This window comes from Schistocerca gregaria, unplaced genomic scaffold (genome assembly GCF_023897955.1).
Source record: "Schistocerca gregaria isolate iqSchGreg1 unplaced genomic scaffold, iqSchGreg1.2 ptg001612l, whole genome shotgun sequence".
Taxonomy (NCBI): Eukaryota; Metazoa; Arthropoda; class Insecta; order Orthoptera; family Acrididae; genus Schistocerca; species Schistocerca gregaria.
Window position 1 is genome coordinate 13,529 of NW_026062886.1, and position 26,492 is coordinate 40,020.

General features: G+C 51.9%; 14 non-coding genes across 14 annotated transcripts; all 14 read left to right on the plus strand.

Annotated features, from left to right (window-relative positions):
* Nucleotides 1-961: 961 nt before the first annotated feature.
* On the plus strand, nucleotides 962-1,033 carry Trnag-ccc (transfer RNA glycine (anticodon CCC)). The gene has a single exon. It is a non-coding gene; the product is annotated as a tRNA-Gly (tRNA).
* Nucleotides 1,034-2,721: 1,688 nt separating this feature from the next.
* Trnag-ccc (transfer RNA glycine (anticodon CCC)) lies at nucleotides 2,722-2,793 on the plus strand. The gene has a single exon. It is a non-coding gene; the product is annotated as a tRNA-Gly (tRNA).
* Nucleotides 2,794-4,481: 1,688 nt separating this feature from the next.
* Nucleotides 4,482-4,553, plus strand: Trnag-ccc (transfer RNA glycine (anticodon CCC)). The gene has a single exon. It is a non-coding gene; the product is annotated as a tRNA-Gly (tRNA).
* Nucleotides 4,554-6,241: 1,688 nt separating this feature from the next.
* Trnag-ccc (transfer RNA glycine (anticodon CCC)) lies at nucleotides 6,242-6,313 on the plus strand. Its single transcript has one exon. It is a non-coding gene; the product is annotated as a tRNA-Gly (tRNA).
* Nucleotides 6,314-8,001: 1,688 nt separating this feature from the next.
* Nucleotides 8,002-8,073, plus strand: Trnag-ccc (transfer RNA glycine (anticodon CCC)). Its single transcript has one exon. It is a non-coding gene; the product is annotated as a tRNA-Gly (tRNA).
* A 1,688-nt stretch (nucleotides 8,074-9,761) lies between these two features.
* Trnag-ccc (transfer RNA glycine (anticodon CCC)) lies at nucleotides 9,762-9,833 on the plus strand. The gene has a single exon. It is a non-coding gene; the product is annotated as a tRNA-Gly (tRNA).
* A 1,688-nt stretch (nucleotides 9,834-11,521) lies between these two features.
* Nucleotides 11,522-11,593, plus strand: Trnag-ccc (transfer RNA glycine (anticodon CCC)). The gene has a single exon. It is a non-coding gene; the product is annotated as a tRNA-Gly (tRNA).
* A 1,688-nt stretch (nucleotides 11,594-13,281) lies between these two features.
* Nucleotides 13,282-13,353, plus strand: Trnag-ccc (transfer RNA glycine (anticodon CCC)). The gene has a single exon. It is a non-coding gene; the product is annotated as a tRNA-Gly (tRNA).
* A 1,688-nt stretch (nucleotides 13,354-15,041) lies between these two features.
* Trnag-ccc (transfer RNA glycine (anticodon CCC)) lies at nucleotides 15,042-15,113 on the plus strand. The gene has a single exon. It is a non-coding gene; the product is annotated as a tRNA-Gly (tRNA).
* A 1,688-nt stretch (nucleotides 15,114-16,801) lies between these two features.
* Nucleotides 16,802-16,873, plus strand: Trnag-ccc (transfer RNA glycine (anticodon CCC)). The gene has a single exon. It is a non-coding gene; the product is annotated as a tRNA-Gly (tRNA).
* A 1,688-nt stretch (nucleotides 16,874-18,561) lies between these two features.
* On the plus strand, nucleotides 18,562-18,633 carry Trnag-ccc (transfer RNA glycine (anticodon CCC)). The gene has a single exon. It is a non-coding gene; the product is annotated as a tRNA-Gly (tRNA).
* Nucleotides 18,634-20,321: 1,688 nt separating this feature from the next.
* Trnag-ccc (transfer RNA glycine (anticodon CCC)) lies at nucleotides 20,322-20,393 on the plus strand. The gene has a single exon. It is a non-coding gene; the product is annotated as a tRNA-Gly (tRNA).
* A 1,688-nt stretch (nucleotides 20,394-22,081) lies between these two features.
* On the plus strand, nucleotides 22,082-22,153 carry Trnag-ccc (transfer RNA glycine (anticodon CCC)). The gene has a single exon. It is a non-coding gene; the product is annotated as a tRNA-Gly (tRNA).
* Nucleotides 22,154-25,647: 3,494 nt separating this feature from the next.
* Nucleotides 25,648-25,720, plus strand: Trnag-ccc (transfer RNA glycine (anticodon CCC)). The gene has a single exon. It is a non-coding gene; the product is annotated as a tRNA-Gly (tRNA).
* Nucleotides 25,721-26,492: the final 772 nt, after the last annotated feature.

Genomic DNA, 26,492 nt, shown 5'->3' on the forward strand with positions numbered 1-26,492 from the left:
GCGGAGAAAGTGGGATGGCCTGTGGAGGGATCGAACCCATGACCTTCTCGTTACCAGCACGACGCTATACCCCAAAGGGCTAACGAGCCACGCAACACTGTCGCATCAGCAGTCCAAAACCGCAAAATCATCTCCTCTTCCTTAAAAACGGCCCCGCCAATCACGTGAGCATGTATCTCTTTTCCTTGACTTTCTCTCACCTTATACTTGGAACCCAGAGCAGCAACACCACGAAGACGAAAAACGGCCCTGAGAAGATTTCTCATCTCAGCCTGGAAAATTGACGTTCCGCTACCAGTAATCGAACCCTGGCCTCCTGTGTGAAAGCCAGGTATCCTAGCCACTAGACCATACCGGACATACCTCAAGTATCAGCTACGTGTGAATGGGTCCAGAAATATTTCTCCTCCACGAACTTTACGGCCGAATCTGGCGACAACGCTGAACTCTGTCCGCCACCACGATCCCGCTTACTCACTCCCAAAGCGCCCAAGTCATACTACACAAACATCGCTTTCAGTCTCAAGTGTAAGTAGCAAAACTATAATTAGTAATAACTGCAAACAAACACTCTCACGTTGACGCAAAGGAGCCTGGGTGGTAATAAACTGTAAACACGGCTTTACCTCGCAAAAGCTATGCTGTGCGTTTCACCGTCGTGGAGAGTAAATGAGATGGCTGGGGTGAGGGTCGAACGTACGCCCTTGAGAAGACGTCACGCGCTGCCCACTGCGACAGGGAAGCACACAGGAATTCTTTTCCCACCATGCCGAACACGACAGGGTGGACTTCTCAGCGGAAGTCAGTCCTGCGTCTAGTTACAGTGCATCGCCCTGGAAGCGGCGTGGACCCGCGTTCGGATGTGCGGGCGGACAGGGCGCCTGCAGCAGGGTCGCTTCGGCCTCTGGTGGCAGCAGGGGCGGCAACGCATCACGACACAGGATGCGTGCAGCGGAATGCGGCGGTGGTGGTGTAACGGTCAGCATGGTTGCTTCCCAAGCAGTTGATCCGGGTTCGATTCCCGGCCACCGCAAGAGGGCTGTCGTTTTTGCGTAGCACAATAGTGTGTGTTCAACACCGTGCGATCCTCGAAATTGCCAAGTGTCGCTGCACAAGTAGTATCTGCTCGTCTCTCGCCTCGTTGCAGCTAAGTGGGCGGCCCCTTCATCGTGTGTCGACTTGGCCCGACTTTGCTCGACTGCCGCTCGCTGCCGCTCGGCGGCAGGGCCAATATGACAGAAGCAGTACGACAATCGGCTGCGAGAAACACGCTAATCAAGACTACCTTTCCTTTCCAATTCGAAAAGCTAAATTTTCATTTACAAATTTCGGAATTCTCACTGCTCCCCTACAGTGTTATCTACGATATTTGGGAAATTATCTGTGGGTTCGTACGGTTCTGTTACTGCCAAAGTCGTTCCTGCACTTTACGTTCGCTCTTTTTGCAAAGAACCTCTTTAAATTTTGGATCCTATGTTCGTTAACGTAATTTAAATTGCTGTGGGAGGCATCATAGCACATCAACACTGTAACACAAAAGGGGGAGAGTGGGGGTGAAAGGGGAAAGGTCCAATAGCACGCAGAGATCCCGCCTATCACCCATGTAATCACTAACCACGCCCACCTCTGCTTAACTTCATTAATCGAAAGGGAGCCGGCCGTTGGCTACCCCTGAGCGAAACGTTCAGACTTGTAGCTCGATGTGCAGATCATTTGGAATCTACGTGGCAGAGTCTCGCGGGAGACTGCATTTCCTATTGGCGGAGAAAGTGGGATGGCCTGTGGAGGGATCGAACCCATGACCTTCTCGTTACCAGCACGACGCTATACCCCAAAGGGCTAACGAGCCACGCAACACTGTCGCATCAGCAGTCCAAAACCGCAAAATCATCTCCTCTTCCTTAAAAACGGCCCCGCCAATCACGTGAGCATGTATCTCTTTTCCTTGACTTTCTCTCACCTTATACTTGGAACCCAGAGCAGCAACACCACGAAGACGAAAAACGGCCCTGAGAAGATTTCTCATCTCAGCCTGGAAAATTGACGTTCCGCTACCAGTAATCGAACCCTGGCCTCCTGTGTGAAAGCCAGGTATCCTAGCCACTAGACCATACCGGACATACCTCAAGTATCAGCTACGTGTGAATGGGTCCAGAAATATTTCTCCTCCACGAACTTTACGGCCGAATCTGGCGACAACGCTGAACTCTGTCCGCCACCACGATCCCGCTTACTCACTCCCAAAGCGCCCAAGTCATACTACACAAACATCGCTTTCAGTCTCAAGTGTAAGTAGCAAAACTATAATTAGTAATAACTGCAAACAAACACTCTCACGTTGACGCAAAGGAGCCTGGGTGGTAATAAACTGTAAACACGGCTTTACCTCGCAAAAGCTATGCTGTGCGTTTCACCGTCGTGGAGAGTAAATGAGATGGCTGGGGTGAGGGTCGAACGTACGCCCTTGAGAAGACGTCACGCGCTGCCCACTGCGACAGGGAAGCACACAGGAATTCTTTTCCCACCATGCCGAACACGACAGGGTGGACTTCTCAGCGGAAGTCAGTCCTGCGTCTAGTTACAGTGCATCGCCCTGGAAGCGGCGTGGACCCGCGTTCGGATGTGCGGGCGGACAGGGCGCCTGCAGCAGGGTCGCTTCGGCCTCTGGTGGCAGCAGGGGCGGCAACGCATCACGACACAGGATGCGTGCAGCGGAATGCGGCGGTGGTGGTGTAACGGTCAGCATGGTTGCTTCCCAAGCAGTTGATCCGGGTTCGATTCCCGGCCACCGCAAGAGGGCTGTCGTTTTTGCGTAGCACAATAGTGTGTGTTCAACACCGTGCGATCCTCGAAATTGCCAAGTGTCGCTGCACAAGTAGTATCTGCTCGTCTCTCGCCTCGTTGCAGCTAAGTGGGCGGCCCCTTCATCGTGTGTCGACTTGGCCCGACTTTGCTCGACTGCCGCTCGCTGCCGCTCGGCGGCAGGGCCAATATGACAGAAGCAGTACGACAATCGGCTGCGAGAAACACGCTAATCAAGACTACCTTTCCTTTCCAATTCGAAAAGCTAAATTTTCATTTACAAATTTCGGAATTCTCACTGCTCCCCTACAGTGTTATCTACGATATTTGGGAAATTATCTGTGGGTTCGTACGGTTCTGTTACTGCCAAAGTCGTTCCTGCACTTTACGTTCGCTCTTTTTGCAAAGAACCTCTTTAAATTTTGGATCCTATGTTCGTTAACGTAATTTAAATTGCTGTGGGAGGCATCATAGCACATCAACACTGTAACACAAAAGGGGGAGAGTGGGGGTGAAAGGGGAAAGGTCCAATAGCACGCAGAGATCCCGCCTATCACCCATGTAATCACTAACCACGCCCACCTCTGCTTAACTTCATTAATCGAAAGGGAGCCGGCCGTTGGCTACCCCTGAGCGAAACGTTCAGACTTGTAGCTCGATGTGCAGATCATTTGGAATCTACGTGGCAGAGTCTCGCGGGAGACTGCATTTCCTATTGGCGGAGAAAGTGGGATGGCCTGTGGAGGGATCGAACCCATGACCTTCTCGTTACCAGCACGACGCTATACCCCAAAGGGCTAACGAGCCACGCAACACTGTCGCATCAGCAGTCCAAAACCGCAAAATCATCTCCTCTTCCTTAAAAACGGCCCCGCCAATCACGTGAGCATGTATCTCTTTTCCTTGACTTTCTCTCACCTTATACTTGGAACCCAGAGCAGCAACACCACGAAGACGAAAAACGGCCCTGAGAAGATTTCTCATCTCAGCCTGGAAAATTGACGTTCCGCTACCAGTAATCGAACCCTGGCCTCCTGTGTGAAAGCCAGGTATCCTAGCCACTAGACCATACCGGACATACCTCAAGTATCAGCTACGTGTGAATGGGTCCAGAAATATTTCTCCTCCACGAACTTTACGGCCGAATCTGGCGACAACGCTGAACTCTGTCCGCCACCACGATCCCGCTTACTCACTCCCAAAGCGCCCAAGTCATACTACACAAACATCGCTTTCAGTCTCAAGTGTAAGTAGCAAAACTATAATTAGTAATAACTGCAAACAAACACTCTCACGTTGACGCAAAGGAGCCTGGGTGGTAATAAACTGTAAACACGGCTTTACCTCGCAAAAGCTATGCTGTGCGTTTCACCGTCGTGGAGAGTAAATGAGATGGCTGGGGTGAGGGTCGAACGTACGCCCTTGAGAAGACGTCACGCGCTGCCCACTGCGACAGGGAAGCACACAGGAATTCTTTTCCCACCATGCCGAACACGACAGGGTGGACTTCTCAGCGGAAGTCAGTCCTGCGTCTAGTTACAGTGCATCGCCCTGGAAGCGGCGTGGACCCGCGTTCGGATGTGCGGGCGGACAGGGCGCCTGCAGCAGGGTCGCTTCGGCCTCTGGTGGCAGCAGGGGCGGCAACGCATCACGACACAGGATGCGTGCAGCGGAATGCGGCGGTGGTGGTGTAACGGTCAGCATGGTTGCTTCCCAAGCAGTTGATCCGGGTTCGATTCCCGGCCACCGCAAGAGGGCTGTCGTTTTTGCGTAGCACAATAGTGTGTGTTCAACACCGTGCGATCCTCGAAATTGCCAAGTGTCGCTGCACAAGTAGTATCTGCTCGTCTCTCGCCTCGTTGCAGCTAAGTGGGCGGCCCCTTCATCGTGTGTCGACTTGGCCCGACTTTGCTCGACTGCCGCTCGCTGCCGCTCGGCGGCAGGGCCAATATGACAGAAGCAGTACGACAATCGGCTGCGAGAAACACGCTAATCAAGACTACCTTTCCTTTCCAATTCGAAAAGCTAAATTTTCATTTACAAATTTCGGAATTCTCACTGCTCCCCTACAGTGTTATCTACGATATTTGGGAAATTATCTGTGGGTTCGTACGGTTCTGTTACTGCCAAAGTCGTTCCTGCACTTTACGTTCGCTCTTTTTGCAAAGAACCTCTTTAAATTTTGGATCCTATGTTCGTTAACGTAATTTAAATTGCTGTGGGAGGCATCATAGCACATCAACACTGTAACACAAAAGGGGGAGAGTGGGGGTGAAAGGGGAAAGGTCCAATAGCACGCAGAGATCCCGCCTATCACCCATGTAATCACTAACCACGCCCACCTCTGCTTAACTTCATTAATCGAAAGGGAGCCGGCCGTTGGCTACCCCTGAGCGAAACGTTCAGACTTGTAGCTCGATGTGCAGATCATTTGGAATCTACGTGGCAGAGTCTCGCGGGAGACTGCATTTCCTATTGGCGGAGAAAGTGGGATGGCCTGTGGAGGGATCGAACCCATGACCTTCTCGTTACCAGCACGACGCTATACCCCAAAGGGCTAACGAGCCACGCAACACTGTCGCATCAGCAGTCCAAAACCGCAAAATCATCTCCTCTTCCTTAAAAACGGCCCCGCCAATCACGTGAGCATGTATCTCTTTTCCTTGACTTTCTCTCACCTTATACTTGGAACCCAGAGCAGCAACACCACGAAGACGAAAAACGGCCCTGAGAAGATTTCTCATCTCAGCCTGGAAAATTGACGTTCCGCTACCAGTAATCGAACCCTGGCCTCCTGTGTGAAAGCCAGGTATCCTAGCCACTAGACCATACCGGACATACCTCAAGTATCAGCTACGTGTGAATGGGTCCAGAAATATTTCTCCTCCACGAACTTTACGGCCGAATCTGGCGACAACGCTGAACTCTGTCCGCCACCACGATCCCGCTTACTCACTCCCAAAGCGCCCAAGTCATACTACACAAACATCGCTTTCAGTCTCAAGTGTAAGTAGCAAAACTATAATTAGTAATAACTGCAAACAAACACTCTCACGTTGACGCAAAGGAGCCTGGGTGGTAATAAACTGTAAACACGGCTTTACCTCGCAAAAGCTATGCTGTGCGTTTCACCGTCGTGGAGAGTAAATGAGATGGCTGGGGTGAGGGTCGAACGTACGCCCTTGAGAAGACGTCACGCGCTGCCCACTGCGACAGGGAAGCACACAGGAATTCTTTTCCCACCATGCCGAACACGACAGGGTGGACTTCTCAGCGGAAGTCAGTCCTGCGTCTAGTTACAGTGCATCGCCCTGGAAGCGGCGTGGACCCGCGTTCGGATGTGCGGGCGGACAGGGCGCCTGCAGCAGGGTCGCTTCGGCCTCTGGTGGCAGCAGGGGCGGCAACGCATCACGACACAGGATGCGTGCAGCGGAATGCGGCGGTGGTGGTGTAACGGTCAGCATGGTTGCTTCCCAAGCAGTTGATCCGGGTTCGATTCCCGGCCACCGCAAGAGGGCTGTCGTTTTTGCGTAGCACAATAGTGTGTGTTCAACACCGTGCGATCCTCGAAATTGCCAAGTGTCGCTGCACAAGTAGTATCTGCTCGTCTCTCGCCTCGTTGCAGCTAAGTGGGCGGCCCCTTCATCGTGTGTCGACTTGGCCCGACTTTGCTCGACTGCCGCTCGCTGCCGCTCGGCGGCAGGGCCAATATGACAGAAGCAGTACGACAATCGGCTGCGAGAAACACGCTAATCAAGACTACCTTTCCTTTCCAATTCGAAAAGCTAAATTTTCATTTACAAATTTCGGAATTCTCACTGCTCCCCTACAGTGTTATCTACGATATTTGGGAAATTATCTGTGGGTTCGTACGGTTCTGTTACTGCCAAAGTCGTTCCTGCACTTTACGTTCGCTCTTTTTGCAAAGAACCTCTTTAAATTTTGGATCCTATGTTCGTTAACGTAATTTAAATTGCTGTGGGAGGCATCATAGCACATCAACACTGTAACACAAAAGGGGGAGAGTGGGGGTGAAAGGGGAAAGGTCCAATAGCACGCAGAGATCCCGCCTATCACCCATGTAATCACTAACCACGCCCACCTCTGCTTAACTTCATTAATCGAAAGGGAGCCGGCCGTTGGCTACCCCTGAGCGAAACGTTCAGACTTGTAGCTCGATGTGCAGATCATTTGGAATCTACGTGGCAGAGTCTCGCGGGAGACTGCATTTCCTATTGGCGGAGAAAGTGGGATGGCCTGTGGAGGGATCGAACCCATGACCTTCTCGTTACCAGCACGACGCTATACCCCAAAGGGCTAACGAGCCACGCAACACTGTCGCATCAGCAGTCCAAAACCGCAAAATCATCTCCTCTTCCTTAAAAACGGCCCCGCCAATCACGTGAGCATGTATCTCTTTTCCTTGACTTTCTCTCACCTTATACTTGGAACCCAGAGCAGCAACACCACGAAGACGAAAAACGGCCCTGAGAAGATTTCTCATCTCAGCCTGGAAAATTGACGTTCCGCTACCAGTAATCGAACCCTGGCCTCCTGTGTGAAAGCCAGGTATCCTAGCCACTAGACCATACCGGACATACCTCAAGTATCAGCTACGTGTGAATGGGTCCAGAAATATTTCTCCTCCACGAACTTTACGGCCGAATCTGGCGACAACGCTGAACTCTGTCCGCCACCACGATCCCGCTTACTCACTCCCAAAGCGCCCAAGTCATACTACACAAACATCGCTTTCAGTCTCAAGTGTAAGTAGCAAAACTATAATTAGTAATAACTGCAAACAAACACTCTCACGTTGACGCAAAGGAGCCTGGGTGGTAATAAACTGTAAACACGGCTTTACCTCGCAAAAGCTATGCTGTGCGTTTCACCGTCGTGGAGAGTAAATGAGATGGCTGGGGTGAGGGTCGAACGTACGCCCTTGAGAAGACGTCACGCGCTGCCCACTGCGACAGGGAAGCACACAGGAATTCTTTTCCCACCATGCCGAACACGACAGGGTGGACTTCTCAGCAGAAGTCAGTCCTGCGTCTAGTTACAGTGCATCGCCCTGGAAGCGGCGTGGACCCGCGTTCGGATGTGCGGGCGGACAGGGCGCCTGCAGCAGGGTCGCTTCGGCCTCTGGTGGCAGCAGGGGCGGCAACGCATCACGACACAGGATGCGTGCAGCGGAATGCGGCGGTGGTGGTGTAACGGTCAGCATGGTTGCTTCCCAAGCAGTTGATCCGGGTTCGATTCCCGGCCACCGCAAGAGGGCTGTCGTTTTTGCGTAGCACAATAGTGTGTGTTCAACACCGTGCGATCCTCGAAATTGCCAAGTGTCGCTGCACAAGTAGTATCTGCTCGTCTCTCGCCTCGTTGCAGCTAAGTGGGCGGCCCCTTCATCGTGTGTCGACTTGGCCCGACTTTGCTCGACTGCCGCTCGCTGCCGCTCGGCGGCAGGGCCAATATGACAGAAGCAGTACGACAATCGGCTGCGAGAAACACGCTAATCAAGACTACCTTTCCTTTCCAATTCGAAAAGCTAAATTTTCATTTACAAATTTCGGAATTCTCACTGCTCCCCTACAGTGTTATCTACGATATTTGGGAAATTATCTGTGGGTTCGTACGGTTCTGTTACTGCCAAAGTCGTTCCTGCACTTTACGTTCGCTCTTTTTGCAAAGAACCTCTTTAAATTTTGGATCCTATGTTCGTTAACGTAATTTAAATTGCTGTGGGAGGCATCATAGCACATCAACACTGTAACACAAAAGGGGGAGAGTGGGGGTGAAAGGGGAAAGGTCCAATAGCACGCAGAGATCCCGCCTATCACCCATGTAATCACTAACCACGCCCACCTCTGCTTAACTTCATTAATCGAAAGGGAGCCGGCCGTTGGCTACCCCTGAGCGAAACGTTCAGACTTGTAGCTCGATGTGCAGATCATTTGGAATCTACGTGGCAGAGTCTCGCGGGAGACTGCATTTCCTATTGGCGGAGAAAGTGGGATGGCCTGTGGAGGGATCGAACCCATGACCTTCTCGTTACCAGCACGACGCTATACCCCAAAGGGCTAACGAGCCACGCAACACTGTCGCATCAGCAGTCCAAAACCGCAAAATCATCTCCTCTTCCTTAAAAACGGCCCCGCCAATCACGTGAGCATGTATCTCTTTTCCTTGACTTTCTCTCACCTTATACTTGGAACCCAGAGCAGCAACACCACGAAGACGAAAAACGGCCCTGAGAAGATTTCTCATCTCAGCCTGGAAAATTGACGTTCCGCTACCAGTAATCGAACCCTGGCCTCCTGTGTGAAAGCCAGGTATCCTAGCCACTAGACCATACCGGACATACCTCAAGTATCAGCTACGTGTGAATGGGTCCAGAAATATTTCTCCTCCACGAACTTTACGGCCGAATCTGGCGACAACGCTGAACTCTGTCCGCCACCACGATCCCGCTTACTCACTCCCAAAGCGCCCAAGTCATACTACACAAACATCGCTTTCAGTCTCAAGTGTAAGTAGCAAAACTATAATTAGTAATAACTGCAAACAAACACTCTCACGTTGACGCAAAGGAGCCTGGGTGGTAATAAACTGTAAACACGGCTTTACCTCGCAAAAGCTATGCTGTGCGTTTCACCGTCGTGGAGAGTAAATGAGATGGCTGGGGTGAGGGTCGAACGTACGCCCTTGAGAAGACGTCACGCGCTGCCCACTGCGACAGGGAAGCACACAGGAATTCTTTTCCCACCATGCCGAACACGACAGGGTGGACTTCTCAGCGGAAGTCAGTCCTGCGTCTAGTTACAGTGCATCGCCCTGGAAGCGGCGTGGACCCGCGTTCGGATGTGCGGGCGGACAGGGCGCCTGCAGCAGGGTCGCTTCGGCCTCTGGTGGCAGCAGGGGCGGCAACGCATCACGACACAGGATGCGTGCAGCGGAATGCGGCGGTGGTGGTGTAACGGTCAGCATGGTTGCTTCCCAAGCAGTTGATCCGGGTTCGATTCCCGGCCACCGCAAGAGGGCTGTCGTTTTTGCGTAGCACAATAGTGTGTGTTCAACACCGTGCGATCCTCGAAATTGCCAAGTGTCGCTGCACAAGTAGTATCTGCTCGTCTCTCGCCTCGTTGCAGCTAAGTGGGCGGCCCCTTCATCGTGTGTCGACTTGGCCCGACTCTGCTCGACTGCCGCTCGCTGCCGCTCGGCGGCAGGGCCAATATGACAGAAGCAGTACGACAATCGGCTGCGAGAAACACGCTAATCAAGACTACCTTTCCTTTCCAATTCGAAAAGCTAAATTTTCATTTACAAATTTCGGAATTCTCACTGCTCCCCTACAGTGTTATCTACGATATTTGGGAAATTATCTGTGGGTTCGTACGGTTCTGTTACTGCCAAAGTCGTTCCTGCACTTTACGTTCGCTCTTTTTGCAAAGAACCTCTTTAAATTTTGGATCCTATGTTCGTTAACGTAATTTAAATTGCTGTGGGAGGCATCATAGCACATCAACACTGTAACACAAAAGGGGGAGAGTGGGGGTGAAAGGGGAAAGGTCCAATAGCACGCAGAGATCCCGCCTATCACCCATGTAATCACTAACCACGCCCACCTCTGCTTAACTTCATTAATCGAAAGGGAGCCGGCCGTTGGCTACCCCTGAGCGAAACGTTCAGACTTGTAGCTCGATGTGCAGATCATTTGGAATCTACGTGGCAGAGTCTCGCGGGAGACTGCATTTCCTATTGGCGGAGAAAGTGGGATGGCCTGTGGAGGGATCGAACCCATGACCTTCTCGTTACCAGCACGACGCTATACCCCAAAGGGCTAACGAGCCACGCAACACTGTCGCATCAGCAGTCCAAAACCGCAAAATCATCTCCTCTTCCTTAAAAACGGCCCCGCCAATCACGTGAGCATGTATCTCTTTTCCTTGACTTTCTCTCACCTTATACTTGGAACCCAGAGCAGCAACACCACGAAGACGAAAAACGGCCCTGAGAAGATTTCTCATCTCAGCCTGGAAAATTGACGTTCCGCTACCAGTAATCGAACCCTGGCCTCCTGTGTGAAAGCCAGGTATCCTAGCCACTAGACCATACCGGACATACCTCAAGTATCAGCTACGTGTGAATGGGTCCAGAAATATTTCTCCTCCACGAACTTTACGGCCGAATCTGGCGACAACGCTGAACTCTGTCCGCCACCACGATCCCGCTTACTCACTCCCAAAGCGCCCAAGTCATACTACACAAACATCGCTTTCAGTCTCAAGTGTAAGTAGCAAAACTATAATTAGTAATAACTGCAAACAAACACTCTCACGTTGACGCAAAGGAGCCTGGGTGGTAATAAACTGTAAACACGGCTTTACCTCGCAAAAGCTATGCTGTGCGTTTCACCGTCGTGGAGAGTAAATGAGATGGCTGGGGTGAGGGTCGAACGTACGCCCTTGAGAAGACGTCACGCGCTGCCCACTGCGACAGGGAAGCACACAGGAATTCTTTTCCCACCATGCCGAACACGACAGGGTGGACTTCTCAGCGGAAGTCAGTCCTGCGTCTAGTTACAGTGCATCGCCCTGGAAGCGGCGTGGACCCGCGTTCGGATGTGCGGGCGGACAGGGCGCCTGCAGCAGGGTCGCTTCGGCCTCTGGTGGCAGCAGGGGCGGCAACGCATCACGACACAGGATGCGTGCAGCGGAATGCGGCGGTGGTGGTGTAACGGTCAGCATGGTTGCTTCCCAAGCAGTTGATCCGGGTTCGATTCCCGGCCACCGCAAGAGGGCTGTCGTTTTTGCGTAGCACAATAGTGTGTGTTCAACACCGTGCGATCCTCGAAATTGCCAAGTGTCGCTGCACAAGTAGTATCTGCTCGTCTCTCGCCTCGTTGCAGCTAAGTGGGCGGCCCCTTCATCGTGTGTCGACTTGGCCCGACTTTGCTCGACTGCCGCTCGCTGCCGCTCGGCGGCAGGGCCAATATGACAGAAGCAGTACGACAATCGGCTGCGAGAAACACGCTAATCAAGACTACCTTTCCTTTCCAATTCGAAAAGCTAAATTTTCATTTACAAATTTCGGAATTCTCACTGCTCCCCTACAGTGTTATCTACGATATTTGGGAAATTATCTGTGGGTTCGTACGGTTCTGTTACTGCCAAAGTCGTTCCTGCACTTTACGTTCGCTCTTTTTGCAAAGAACCTCTTTAAATTTTGGATCCTATGTTCGTTAACGTAATTTAAATTGCTGTGGGAGGCATCATAGCACATCAACACTGTAACACAAAAGGGGGAGAGTGGGGGTGAAAGGGGAAAGGTCCAATAGCACGCAGAGATCCCGCCTATCACCCATGTAATCACTAACCACGCCCACCTCTGCTTAACTTCATTAATCGAAAGGGAGCCGGCCGTTGGCTACCCCTGAGCGAAACGTTCAGACTTGTAGCTCGATGTGCAGATCATTTGGAATCTACGTGGCAGAGTCTCGCGGGAGACTGCATTTCCTATTGGCGGAGAAAGTGGGATGGCCTGTGGAGGGATCGAACCCATGACCTTCTCGTTACCAGCACGACGCTATACCCCAAAGGGCTAACGAGCCACGCAACACTGTCGCATCAGCAGTCCAAAACCGCAAAATCATCTCCTCTTCCTTAAAAACGGCCCCGCCAATCACGTGAGCATGTATCTCTTTTCCTTGACTTTCTCTCACCTTATACTTGGAACCCAGAGCAGCAACACCACGAAGACGAAAAACGGCCCTGAGAAGATTTCTCATCTCAGCCTGGAAAATTGACGTTCCGCTACCAGTAATCGAACCCTGGCCTCCTGTGTGAAAGCCAGGTATCCTAGCCACTAGACCATACCGGACATACCTCAAGTATCAGCTACGTGTGAATGGGTCCAGAAATATTTCTCCTCCACGAACTTTACGGCCGAATCTGGCGACAACGCTGAACTCTGTCCGCCACCACGATCCCGCTTACTCACTCCCAAAGCGCCCAAGTCATACTACACAAACATCGCTTTCAGTCTCAAGTGTAAGTAGCAAAACTATAATTAGTAATAACTGCAAACAAACACTCTCACGTTGACGCAAAGGAGCCTGGGTGGTAATAAACTGTAAACACGGCTTTACCTCGCAAAAGCTATGCTGTGCGTTTCACCGTCGTGGAGAGTAAATGAGATGGCTGGGGTGAGGGTCGAACGTACGCCCTTGAGAAGACGTCACGCGCTGCCCACTGCGACAGGGAAGCACACAGGAATTCTTTTCCCACCATGCCGAACACGACAGGGTGGACTTCTCAGCGGAAGTCAGTCCTGCGTCTAGTTACAGTGCATCGCCCTGGAAGCGGCGTGGACCCGCGTTCGGATGTGCGGGCGGACAGGGCGCCTGCAGCAGGGTCGCTTCGGCCTCTGGTGGCAGCAGGGGCGGCAACGCATCACGACACAGGATGCGTGCAGCGGAATGCGGCGGTGGTGGTGTAACGGTCAGCATGGTTGCTTCCCAAGCAGTTGATCCGGGTTCGATTCCCGGCCACCGCAAGAGGGCTGTCGTTTTTGCGTAGCACAATAGTGTGTGTTCAACACCGTGCGATCCTCGAAATTGCCAAGTGTCGCTGCACAAGTAGTATCTGCTCGTCTCTCGCCTCGTTGCAGCTAAGTGGGCGGCCCCTTCATCGTGTGTCGACTTGGCCCGACTTTGCTCGACTGCCGCTCGCTGCCGCTCGGCGGCAGGGCCAATATGACAGAAGCAGTACGACAATCGGCTGCGAGAAACACGCTAATCAAGACTACCTTTCCTTTCCAATTCGAAAAGCTAAATTTTCATTTACAAATTTCGGAATTCTCACTGCTCCCCTACAGTGTTATCTACGATATTTGGGAAATTATCTGTGGGTTCGTACGGTTCTGTTACTGCCAAAGTCGTTCCTGCACTTTACGTTCGCTCTTTTTGCAAAGAACCTCTTTAAATTTTGGATCCTATGTTCGTTAACGTAATTTAAATTGCTGTGGGAGGCATCATAGCACATCAACACTGTAACACAAAAGGGGGAGAGTGGGGGTGAAAGGGGAAAGGTCCAATAGCACGCAGAGATCCCGCCTATCACCCATGTAATCACTAACCACGCCCACCTCTGCTTAACTTCATTAATCGAAAGGGAGCCGGCCGTTGGCTACCCCTGAGCGAAACGTTCAGACTTGTAGCTCGATGTGCAGATCATTTGGAATCTACGTGGCAGAGTCTCGCGGGAGACTGCATTTCCTATTGGCGGAGAAAGTGGGATGGCCTGTGGAGGGATCGAACCCATGACCTTCTCGTTACCAGCACGACGCTATACCCCAAAGGGCTAACGAGCCACGCAACACTGTCGCATCAGCAGTCCAAAACCGCAAAATCATCTCCTCTTCCTTAAAAACGGCCCCGCCAATCACGTGAGCATGTATCTCTTTTCCTTGACTTTCTCTCACCTTATACTTGGAACCCAGAGCAGCAACACCACGAAGACGAAAAACGGCCCTGAGAAGATTTCTCATCTCAGCCTGGAAAATTGACGTTCCGCTACCAGTAATCGAACCCTGGCCTCCTGTGTGAAAGCCAGGTATCCTAGCCACTAGACCATACCGGACATACCTCAAGTATCAGCTACGTGTGAATGGGTCCAGAAATATTTCTCCTCCACGAACTTTACGGCCGAATCTGGCGACAACGCTGAACTCTGTCCGCCACCACGATCCCGCTTACTCACTCCCAAAGCGCCCAAGTCATACTACACAAACATCGCTTTCAGTCTCAAGTGTAAGTAGCAAAACTATAATTAGTAATAACTGCAAACAAACACTCTCACGTTGACGCAAAGGAGCCTGGGTGGTAATAAACTGTAAACACGGCTTTACCTCGCAAAAGCTATGCTGTGCGTTTCACCGTCGTGGAGAGTAAATGAGATGGCTGGGGTGAGGGTCGAACGTACGCCCTTGAGAAGACGTCACGCGCTGCCCACTGCGACAGGGAAGCACACAGGAATTCTTTTCCCACCATGCCGAACACGACAGGGTGGACTTCTCAGCGGAAGTCAGTCCTGCGTCTAGTTACAGTGCATCGCCCTGGAAGCGGCGTGGACCCGCGTTCGGATGTGCGGGCGGACAGGGCGCCTGCAGCAGGGTCGCTTCGGCCTCTGGTGGCAGCAGGGGCGGCAACGCATCACGACACAGGATGCGTGCAGCGGAATGCGGCGGTGGTGGTGTAACGGTCAGCATGGTTGCTTCCCAAGCAGTTGATCCGGGTTCGATTCCCGGCCACCGCAAGAGGGCTGTCGTTTTTGCGTAGCACAATAGTGTGTGTTCAACACCGTGCGATCCTCGAAATTGCCAAGTGTCGCTGCACAAGTAGTATCTGCTCGTCTCTCGCCTCGTTGCAGCTAAGTGGGCGGCCCCTTCATCGTGTGTCGACTTGGCCCGACTTTGCTCGACTGCCGCTCGCTGCCGCTCGGCGGCAGGGCCAATATGACAGAAGCAGTACGACAATCGGCTGCGAGAAACACGCTAATCAAGACTACCTTTCCTTTCCAATTCGAAAAGCTAAATTTTCATTTACAAATTTCGGAATTCTCACTGCTCCCCTACAGTGTTATCTACGATATTTGGGAAATTATCTGTGGGTTCGTACGGTTCTGTTACTGCCAAAGTCGTTCCTGCACTTTACGTTCGCTCTTTTTGCAAAGAACCTCTTTAAATTTTGGATCCTATGTTCGTTAACGTAATTTAAATTGCTGTGGGAGGCATCATAGCACATCAACACTGTAACACAAAAGGGGGAGAGTGGGGGTGAAAGGGGAAAGGTCCAATAGCACGCAGAGATCCCGCCTATCACCCATGTAATCACTAACCACGCCCACCTCTGCTTAACTTCATTAATCGAAAGGGAGCCGGCCGTTGGCTACCCCTGAGCGAAACGTTCAGACTTGTAGCTCGATGTGCAGATCATTTGGAATCTACGTGGCAGAGTCTCGCGGGAGACTGCATTTCCTATTGGCGGAGAAAGTGGGATGGCCTGTGGAGGGATCGAACCCATGACCTTCTCGTTACCAGCACGACGCTATACCCCAAAGGGCTAACGAGCCACGCAACACTGTCGCATCAGCAGTCCAAAACCGCAAAATCATCTCCTCTTCCTTAAAAACGGCCCCGCCAATCACGTGAGCATGTATCTCTTTTCCTTGACTTTCTCTCACCTTATACTTGGAACCCAGAGCAGCAACACCACGAAGACGAAAAACGGCCCTGAGAAGATTTCTCATCTCAGCCTGGAAAATTGACGTTCCGCTACCAGTAATCGAACCCTGGCCTCCTGTGTGAAAGCCAGGTATCCTAGCCACTAGACCATACCGGACATACCTCAAGTATCAGCTACGTGTGAATGGGTCCAGAAATATTTCTCCTCCACGAACTTTACGGCCGAATCTGGCGACAACGCTGAACTCTGTCCGCCACCACGATCCCGCTTACTCACTCCCAAAGCGCCCAAGTCATACTACACAAACATCGCTTTCAGTCTCAAGTGTAAGTAGCAAAACTATAATTAGTAATAACTGCAAACAAACACTCTCACGTTGACGCAAAGGAGCCTGGGTGGTAATAAACTGTAAACACGGCTTTACCTCGCAAAAGCTATGCTGTGCGTTTCACCGTCGTGGAGAGTAAATGAGATGGCTGGGGTGAGGGTCGAACGTACGCCCTTGAGAAGACGTCACGCGCTGCCCACTGCGACAGGGAAGCACACAGGAATTCTTTTCCCACCATGCCGAACACGACAGGGTGGACTTCTCAGCGGAAGTCAGTCCTGCGTCTAGTTACAGTGCATCGCCCTGGAAGCGGCGTGGACCCGCGTTCGGATGTGCGGGCGGACAGGGCGCCTGCAGCAGGGTCGCTTCGGCCTCTGGTGGCAGCAGGGGCGGCAACGCATCACGACACAGGATGCGTGCAGCGGAATGCGGCGGTGGTGGTGTAACGGTCAGCATGGTTGCTTCCCAAGCAGTTGATCCGGGTTCGATTCCCGGCCACCGCAAGAGGGCTGTCGTTTTTGCGTAGCACAATAGTGTGTGTTCAACACCGTGCGATCCTCGAAATTGCCAAGTGTCGCTGCACAAGTAGTATCTGCTCGTCTCTCGCCTCGTTGCAGCTAAGTGGGCGGCCCCTTCATCGTGTGTCGACTTGGCCCGACTTTGCTCGACTGCCGCTCGCTGCCGCTCGGCGGCAGGGCCAATATGACAGAAGCAGTACGACAATCGGCTGCGAGAAACACGCTAATCAAGACTACCTTTCCTTTCCAATTCGAAAAGCTAAATTTTCATTTACAAATTTCGGAATTCTCACTGCTCCCCTACAGTGTTATCTACGATATTTGGGAAATTATCTGTGGGTTCGTACGGTTCTGTTACTGCCAAAGTCGTTCCTGCACTTTACGTTCGCTCTTTTTGCAAAGAACCTCTTTAAATTTTGGATCCTATGTTCGTTAACGTAATTTAAATTGCTGTGGGAGGCATCATAGCACATCAACACTGTAACACAAAAGGGGGAGAGTGGGGGTGAAAGGGGAAAGGTCCAATAGCACGCAGAGATCCCGCCTATCACCCATGTAATCACTAACCACGCCCACCTCTGCTTAACTTCATTAATCGAAAGGGAGCCGGCCGTTGGCTACCCCTGAGCGAAACGTTCAGACTTGTAGCTCGATGTGCAGATCATTTGGAATCTACGTGGCAGAGTCTCGCGGGAGACTGCATTTCCTATTGGCGGAGAAAGTGGGATGGCCTGTGGAGGGATCGAACCCATGACCTTCTCGTTACCAGCACGACGCTATACCCCAAAGGGCTAACGAGCCACGCAACACTGTCGCATCAGCAGTCCAAAACCGCAAAATCATCTCCTCTTCCTTAAAAACGGCCCCGCCAATCACGTGAGCATGTATCTCTTTTCCTTGACTTTCTCTCACCTTATACTTGGAACCCAGAGCAGCAACACCACGAAGACGAAAAACGGCCCTGAGAAGATTTCTCATCTCAGCCTGGAAAATTGACGTTCCGCTACCAGTAATCGAACCCTGGCCTCCTGTGTGAAAGCCAGGTATCCTAGCCACTAGACCATACCGGACATACCTCAAGTATCAGCTACGTGTGAATGGGTCCAGAAATATTTCTCCTCCACGAACTTTACGGCCGAATCTGGCGACAACGCTGAACTCTGTCCGCCACCACGATCCCGCTTACTCACTCCCAAAGCGCCCAAGTCATACTACACAAACATCGCTTTCAGTCTCAAGTGTAAGTAGCAAAACTATAATTAGTAATAACTGCAAACAAACACTCTCACGTTGACGCAAAGGAGCCTGGGTGGTAATAAACTGTAAACACGGCTTTACCTCGCAAAAGCTATGCTGTGCGTTTCACCGTCGTGGAGAGTAAATGAGATGGCTGGGGTGAGGGTCGAACGTACGCCCTTGAGAAGACGTCACGCGCTGCCCACTGCGACAGGGAAGCACACAGGAATTCTTTTCCCACCATGCCGAACACGACAGGGTGGACTTCTCAGCGGAAGTCAGTCCTGCGTCTAGTTACAGTGCATCGCCCTGGAAGCGGCGTGGACCCGCGTTCGGATGTGCGGGCGGACAGGGCGCCTGCAGCAGGGTCGCTTCGGCCTCTGGTGGCAGCAGGGGCGGCAACGCATCACGACACAGGATGCGTGCAGCGGAATGCGGCGGTGGTGGTGTAACGGTCAGCATGGTTGCTTCCCAAGCAGTTGATCCGGGTTCGATTCCCGGCCACCGCAAGAGGGCTGTCGTTTTTGCGTAGCACAATAGTGTGTGTTCAACACCGTGCGATCCTCGAAATTGCCAAGTGTCGCTGCACAAGTAGTATCTGCTCGTCTCTCGCCTCGTTGCAGCTAAGTGGGCGGCCCCTTCATCGTGTGTCGACTTGGCCCGACTTTGCTCGACTGCCGCTCGCTGCCGCTCGGCGGCAGGGCCAATATGACAGAAGCAGTACGACAATCGGCTGCGAGAAACACGCTAATCAAGACTACCTTTCCTTTCCAATTCGAAAAGCTAAATTTTCATTTACAAATTTCGGAATTCTCACTGCTCCCCTACAGTGTTATCTACGATATTTGGGAAATTATCTGTGGGTTCGTACGGTTCTGTTACTGCCAAAGTCGTTCCTGCACTTTACGTTCGCTCTTTTTGCAAAGAACCTCTTTAAATTTTGGATCCTATGTTCGTTAACGTAATTTAAATTGCTGTGGGAGGCATCATAGCACATCAACACTGTAACACAAAAGGGGGAGAGTGGGGGTGAAAGGGGAAAGGTCCAATAGCACGCAGAGATCCCGCCTATCACCCATGTAATCACTAACCACGCCCACCTCTGCTTAACTTCATTAATCGAAAGGGAGCCGGCCGTTGGCTACCCCTGAGCGAAACGTTCAGACTTGTAGCTCGATGTGCAGATCATTTGGAATCTACGTGGCAGAGTCTCGCGGGAGACTGCATTTCCTATTGGCGGAGAAAGTGGGATGGCCTGTGGAGGGATCGAACCCATGACCTTCTCGTTACCAGCACGACGCTATACCCCAAAGGGCTAACGAGCCACGCAACACTGTCGCATCAGCAGTCCAAAACCGCAAAATCATCTCCTCTTCCTTAAAAACGGCCCCGCCAATCACGTGAGCATGTATCTCTTTTCCTTGACTTTCTCTCACCTTATACTTGGAACCCAGAGCAGCAACACCACGAAGACGAAAAACGGCCCTGAGAAGATTTCTCATCTCAGCCTGGAAAATTGACGTTCCGCTACCAGTAATCGAACCCTGGCCTCCTGTGTGAAAGCCAGGTATCCTAGCCACTAGACCATACCGGACATACCTCAAGTATCAGCTACGTGTGAATGGGTCCAGAAATATTTCTCCTCCACGAACTTTACGGCCGAATCTGGCGACAACGCTGAACTCTGTCCGCCACCACGATCCCGCTTACTCACTCCCAAAGCGCCCAAGTCATACTACACAAACATCGCTTTCAGTCTCAAGTGTAAGTAGCAAAACTATAATTAGTAATAACTGCAAACAAACACTCTCACGTTGACGCAAAGGAGCCTGGGTGGTAATAAACTGTAAACACGGCTTTACCTCGCAAAAGCTATGCTGTGCGTTTCACCGTCGTGGAGAGTAAATGAGATGGCTGGGGTGAGGGTCGAACGTACGCCCTTGAGAAGACGTCACGCGCTGCCCACTGCGACAGGGAAGCACACAGGAATTCTTTTCCCACCATGCCGAACACGACAGGGTGGACTTCTCAGCGGAAGTCAGTCCTGCGTCTAGTTACAGTGCATCGCCCTGGAAGCGGCGTGGACCCGCGTTCGGATGTGCGGGCGGACAGGGCGCCTGCAGCAGGGTCGCTTCGGCCTCTGGTGGCAGCAGGGGCGGCAACGCATCACGACACAGGATGCGTGCAGCGGAATGCGGCGGTGGTGGTGTAACGGTCAGCATGGTTGCTTCCCAAGCAGTTGATCCGGGTTCGATTCCCGGCCACCGCAAGAGGGCTGTCGTTTTTGCGTAGCACAATAGTGTGTGTTCAACACCGTGCGATCCTCGAAATTGCCAAGTGTCGCTGCACAAGTAGTATCTGCTCGTCTCTCGCCTCGTTGCAGCTAAGTGGGCGGCCCCTTCATCGTGTGTCGACTTGGCCCGACTTTGCTCGACTGCCGCTCGCTGCCGCTCGGCGGCAGGGCCAATATGACAGAAGCAGTACGACAATCGGCTGCGAGAAACACGCTAATCAAGACTACCTTTCCTTTCCAATTCGAAAAGCTAAATTTTCATTTACAAATTTCGGAATTCTCACTGCTCCCCTACAGTGTTATCTACGATATTTGGGAAATTATCTGTGGGTTCGTACGGTTCTGTTACTGCCAAAGTCGTTCCTGCACTTTACGTTCGCTCTTTTTGCAAAGAACCTCTTTAAATTTTGGATCCTATGTTCGTTAACGTAATTTAAATTGCTGTGGGAGGCATCATAGCACATCAACACTGTAACACAAAAGGGGGAGAGTGGGGGTGAAAGGGGAAAGGTCCAATAGCACGCAGAGATCCCGCCTATCACCCATGTAATCACTAACCACGCCCACCTCTGCTTAACTTCATTAATCGAAAGGGAGCCGGCCGTTGGCTACCCCTGAGCGAAACGTTCAGACTTGTAGCTCGATGTGCAGATCATTTGGAATCTACGTGGCAGAGTCTCGCGGGAGACTGCATTTCCTATTGGCGGAGAAAGTGGGATGGCCTGTGGAGGGATCGAACCCATGACCTTCTCGTTACCAGCACGACGCTATACCCCAAAGGGCTAACGAGCCACGCAACACTGTCGCATCAGCAGTCCAAAACCGCAAAATCATCTCCTCTTCCTTAAAAACGGCCCCGCCAATCACGTGAGCATGTATCTCTTTTCCTTGACTTTCTCTCACCTTATACTTGGAACCCAGAGCAGCAACACCACGAAGACGAAAAACGGCCCTGAGAAGATTTCTCATCTCAGCCTGGAAAATTGACGTTCCGCTACCAGTAATCGAACCCTGGCCTCCTGTGTGAAAGCCAGGTATCCTAGCCACTAGACCATACCGGACATACCTCAAGTATCAGCTACGTGTGAATGGGTCCAGAAATATTTCTCCTCCACGAACTTTACGGCCGAATCTGGCGACAACGCTGAACTCTGTCCGCCACCACGATCCCGCTTACTCACTCCCAAAGCGCCCAAGTCATACTACACAAACATCGCTTTCAGTCTCAAGTGTAAGTAGCAAAACTATAATTAGTAATAACTGCAAACAAACACTCTCACGTTGACGCAAAGGAGCCTGGGTGGTAATAAACTGTAAACACGGCTTTACCTCGCAAAAGCTATGCTGTGCGTTTCACCGTCGTGGAGAGTAAATGAGATGGCTGGGGTGAGGGTCGAACGTACGCCCTTGAGAAGACGTCACGCGCTGCCCACTGCGACAGGGAAGCACACAGGAATTCTTTTCCCACCATGCCGAACACGACAGGGTGGACTTCTCAGCGGAAGTCAGTCCTGCGTCTAGTTACAGTGCATCGCCCTGGAAGCGGCGTGGACCCGCGTTCGGATGTGCGGGCGGACAGGGCGCCTGCAGCAGGGTCGCTTCGGCCTCTGGTGGCAGCAGGGGCGGCAACGCATCGCGACACAGGATGCGTGCAGCGGAATGCGGCGGTGGTGGTGTAACGGTCAGCATGGTTGCTTCCCAAGCAGTTGAGCCGGGTTCGATTCCCGGCCACCGCAAGAGGGCTGTCGTTTTTGCGTAGCACAATAGTGTGTGTTCAACACCGTGCGATCCTCGAAATTGCCAAGTGTCGCTGCACAAGTAGTATCTGCTCGTCTCTCGCCTCGTTGCAGCTAAGTGGGACGGCCCCTTCATCGTGTGTCGACTTGGCCCGACTTTGCTCGACTGCCGCTCGCTGCCGCTCGGCGGCAGGGCCAATATGACAGAAGCAGTACGACAATCGGCTGCGAGAAACACGCTAATCAAGACTACCTTTCCTTTCCAATTCGAAAAGCTAAATTTTCATTTACAAATTTCGGAATTCTCACTGCTCCCCTACAGTGTTATCTACGATATTTGGGAAATTATCTGTGGGTTCGTACGGTTCTGTTACTGCCAAAGTCGTTCCTGCACTTTACGTTCGCTCTTTTTGCAAAGAACCTCTTTAAATTTTGGATCCTATGTTCGTTAACGTAATTTAAATTGCTGTGGGAGGCATCATAGCACATCAACACTGTAACACAAAAGGGGGAGAGTGGGGGTGAAAGGGGAAAGGTCCAATAGCACGCAGAGATCCCGCCTATCACCCATGTAATCACTAACCACGCCCACCTCTGCTTAACTTCATTAATCGAAAGGGAGCCGGCCGTTGGCTACCCCTGAGCGAAACGTTCAGACTTGTAGCTCGATGTGCAGATCATTTGGAATCTACGTGGCAGAGTCTCGCGGGAGACTGCATTTCCTATTGGCGGAGAAAGTGGGATGGCCTGTGGAGGGATCGAACCCATGACCTTCTCGTTACCAGCACGACGCTATACCCCAAAGGGCTAACGAGCCACGCAACACCTGTCGCATCAGCAGTCCAAAACCCGCAAAATCATCTCCTCTTCCTTAAAAACGGCCCCGCCAATCACGTGAGCATGTATCTCTTTTCCTTGACTTTCTCTCACCTTATACTTGGAACCCAGAGCAGCAACACCACGAAGACGAAAAACTGGCCCTGAGAAGATTTCTCATCTCAGCCTGGAAAATTGACGTTTCCGCTACCAGTAATCGAACCCTGGCCTCCTTGTGTGAAAGCCAGGTATCCTAGCCACTAGACCATACCGGACATACCTCAAGTATCAGCTACGTGTGAATGGGTCCAGAAAATATTTCTCCTCCACGAACTCTTTACGGCCGAATCTGGCGACAACGCTGAACTCTGTCCGCCACCACGATCCCGCTTACTCACTCCCAAAGCGCCCAAGTCATACTACACAAACATCGCTTTCAGTCTCAAGTGTAAGTTAGCAAAAACTATAATTAGTAATAACTGCAAACAAACACTCTCACGTTTGACGCAAAGGAGCCTGGGTGGTAATAAACTGTAAACACGGCTTTACCTCGCAAAAGCTATGCTGTGCGTTTCACCGTCGTGAGAGAGTAAATGAGATGGCTGGGGTGAGGGTCGAACGTACGCCCTTGAGAAGACGTCTACGCGCTGCCCACTGCGACAGGGAAGCACACAGGAATTCTTTTTCCCACCATGCCGAACTACGACAGGGTGGACTTCTCAGCGGAAGTCAGTCCTGCGTCTAGTTACAGTGCATCGCCCTGGAAGCGGCGTGGACCCGCGTTCGGATGTGCGGGCGGACAGGGCGCCTGCAGCAGGGTCGCTTCGGCCTCTGGTGGCAGCAGGGGCGGCAACGCATCGCGACACAGATGCGTGCAGCGGAATGCGGCGGTGGGTGGTGTAACGGTCAGCATGGTTGCTTCTCCAAGCAGTTGAGCCGGGTGTTCGATTCCCGGCCACCGCAAGAGGGCTGTCGTTTTTTGCGTAGCACAATAGTGTGTGTTCAACACCGTGCGATCCTCGAAATTGCCAAGTGTCGCTGCACAAGTAGTATCTGCTCGTCTCTCGCCTCGTTGCAGCTAAAGTGGGCGGCCCCTTCATCGTGTGTCGACTTGGCCCCGACTTTGCTCGACTGCCGCTCGCTGCCGCTCGGCGGCAGGGCCAATATGACAGAAGCAGTACGACAATCGGCTGCGAGAAACACGCTAATCAAGACTACCTTTCCTTTCCAATTCGAAAAGCTAAATTTTCTCATTTACAAATTTCGGAATTCTCACTGCTCCCCTACAGTGTTATCTACGATATTTGGGAAATTATCTGTGGGTTCGTACGGTTCTGTTACTGCCAAAGTCGTTCCTGCACTTTACGTTCGCTCTTTTTGCAAAGAACCTCTTTAAATTTTTGGATCCTATGTTCGTTAACGTAATTTAAATTGCTGTGGAGGCATCATAGCACATCAACACTGTAACACAAAAGGGGGAGAGTGGGGGGTGAAAGGGGAAAGGTCCAATAGCACGCAGAGATCCCGCCTATCACCCATGTAATCACTAACCACGGCCCACCTCTGCTTAACTTCTATTAATCGAAAGGAGAGCCGGCCGTTGGCTACCCACTGAGCGAAACGTTCAGACTTGTAGCTCGATGTGCAGATCATTTGGAATCTACGTGGCAGAGTCTCGCGGGAGACTGCATTTCCTATTGGCGGAGAAAGTGGGATGGCCTGTGGAGGGATCGAACCCATGACTCTTCTCGTTACCAGCACGACGCTATACCCCCAAAGGGCTAACGAGCCACGCAACACTGTCGCATCAGCAGTCCAAAACCGCAAAATCATCTCCTCTTCCTTAAAAACGGCCCCCGCCAATCACGTGAGCATGTATCTCTTTTCCTTGACTTTCTCTCACCTTATACTTGGAACCCAGAGCAGCAACACCACGAAGACGAAAAAACGGCCCTGAGAAGATTTCTCATCTCAGCCTGGAAAATTGACGTTCCGCTACCAGTAATCGAACCCTGGCCTCCTGTGTGAAAGCCAGGTATCCTAGCCACTAGACCATACCGGACATACCTCAAGTATCAGCTACGTGTGAATGGGTCCAGAAATATTTCTCCTCCACGAACTTTACGGCCGAATCTGGCGACAACGCTCTGAACTCTGTCCGCCACCACGATCCCGCTTACTCACTCCCAAAGCGCCCAAGTCATACTACTACACAAACATCGCTTTCAGTCTCAAGTGTAAGTAGCAAAACTATAATTAGTAATAGACTGCAAACAAACACTCTCACGTTGACGCAAAGGAGCCTGAGGTGGTAATAAACTGTAAACACGGCTTTACCTCGCAAAGCTATGCTGTGCGTTTCACCGTCGTGGGAGAGTAAATGAGATGGCTGGGGTGAGGGTCGAACGTAACGCCCTTGAGAAGACGTCACGCGCTGCCCACTGCGACAGGGAAGCACACAGGAATTCTTTTTCCCACCAATGCCGAACACGACAGGGTGGACTTCTCAGCGGAAGTCAGTCCCTGCGTCTAGTTACAGTGCATCGCCCTGGAAGCGGCGTGGACCCGCGTTCGGATGTGCGGGCGGACAGGGCGCCTGCAGCAGGGGTCGCTTCGGCCTCTGGTGGCAGCAGGGGCGGCAACGCATCGCGACACAGGATGCGTGCAGCGGGAATGCGGCGGGTGGTGGTGTAACGGTCAGCATGGTTGCTTCCCAAGCAGTTGAGCCGGGTTCGATTCCCGGCCACCGCAAGAGGGCTGTCGTTTTTGCGTAGCACAATAGCTGTGTGTTCAACACCGTGGCGATCCTCGAAAATTGCCAAGTGTCGCTGCACAAGTAGTATCTGCTCGTCTCTCGCCTCGTTGCAGCTAAGTGGGCGGCCCCTTCATCGTGTGTCGACTTGGCCCGACTTTGCTCGACTGCCGCTCGCTGCCGCTCGGCGGCAGGGGCCAATATGACAGAAGCAGTACGACAATCGGCTGCGAGAAACACGCTAATCAAGACTACCTTTCCTTTCCAATTCGAAAAGCTAAATTTTCATTTACAAATTTCGGAATTCCTCACTGCTCCCCTACAGTGTTATCTACGATATTTGGGAAATTATCTGTGGGTTCGTACGGTTCTGTTACTGCCAAAGTCGTTCCTGCACTTTACGTTCGCTCTTTTTGCAAAGAACCTCTTTAAATTTTGGATCCTATGTTCGTTAACGTAATTTAAATTGCTGTGGGAGGCATCATAGCACATCAACACTGTAACACAAAAGGGGGAGAGGTGGGGGTTGAAAGGGGAAAGGGTCCAATAGCACGCAGAGATCCCGCCTATCACCCATGTAATCACTAACCACGCCCACCTCTGCTTAACTTCATTAATCGAAAGGGAGCCGGCCGTTGGCTACCCCTGAGCGAAACGTTCAGACTTGTAGCTCGATGTGCAGATCATTTGGAATCTACGTGGCAGAGTCTCGCGGGAGACTGCATTTCCTATTGGCGGAGAAAGTGGGATGGCCTGTGGAGGGATCGAACC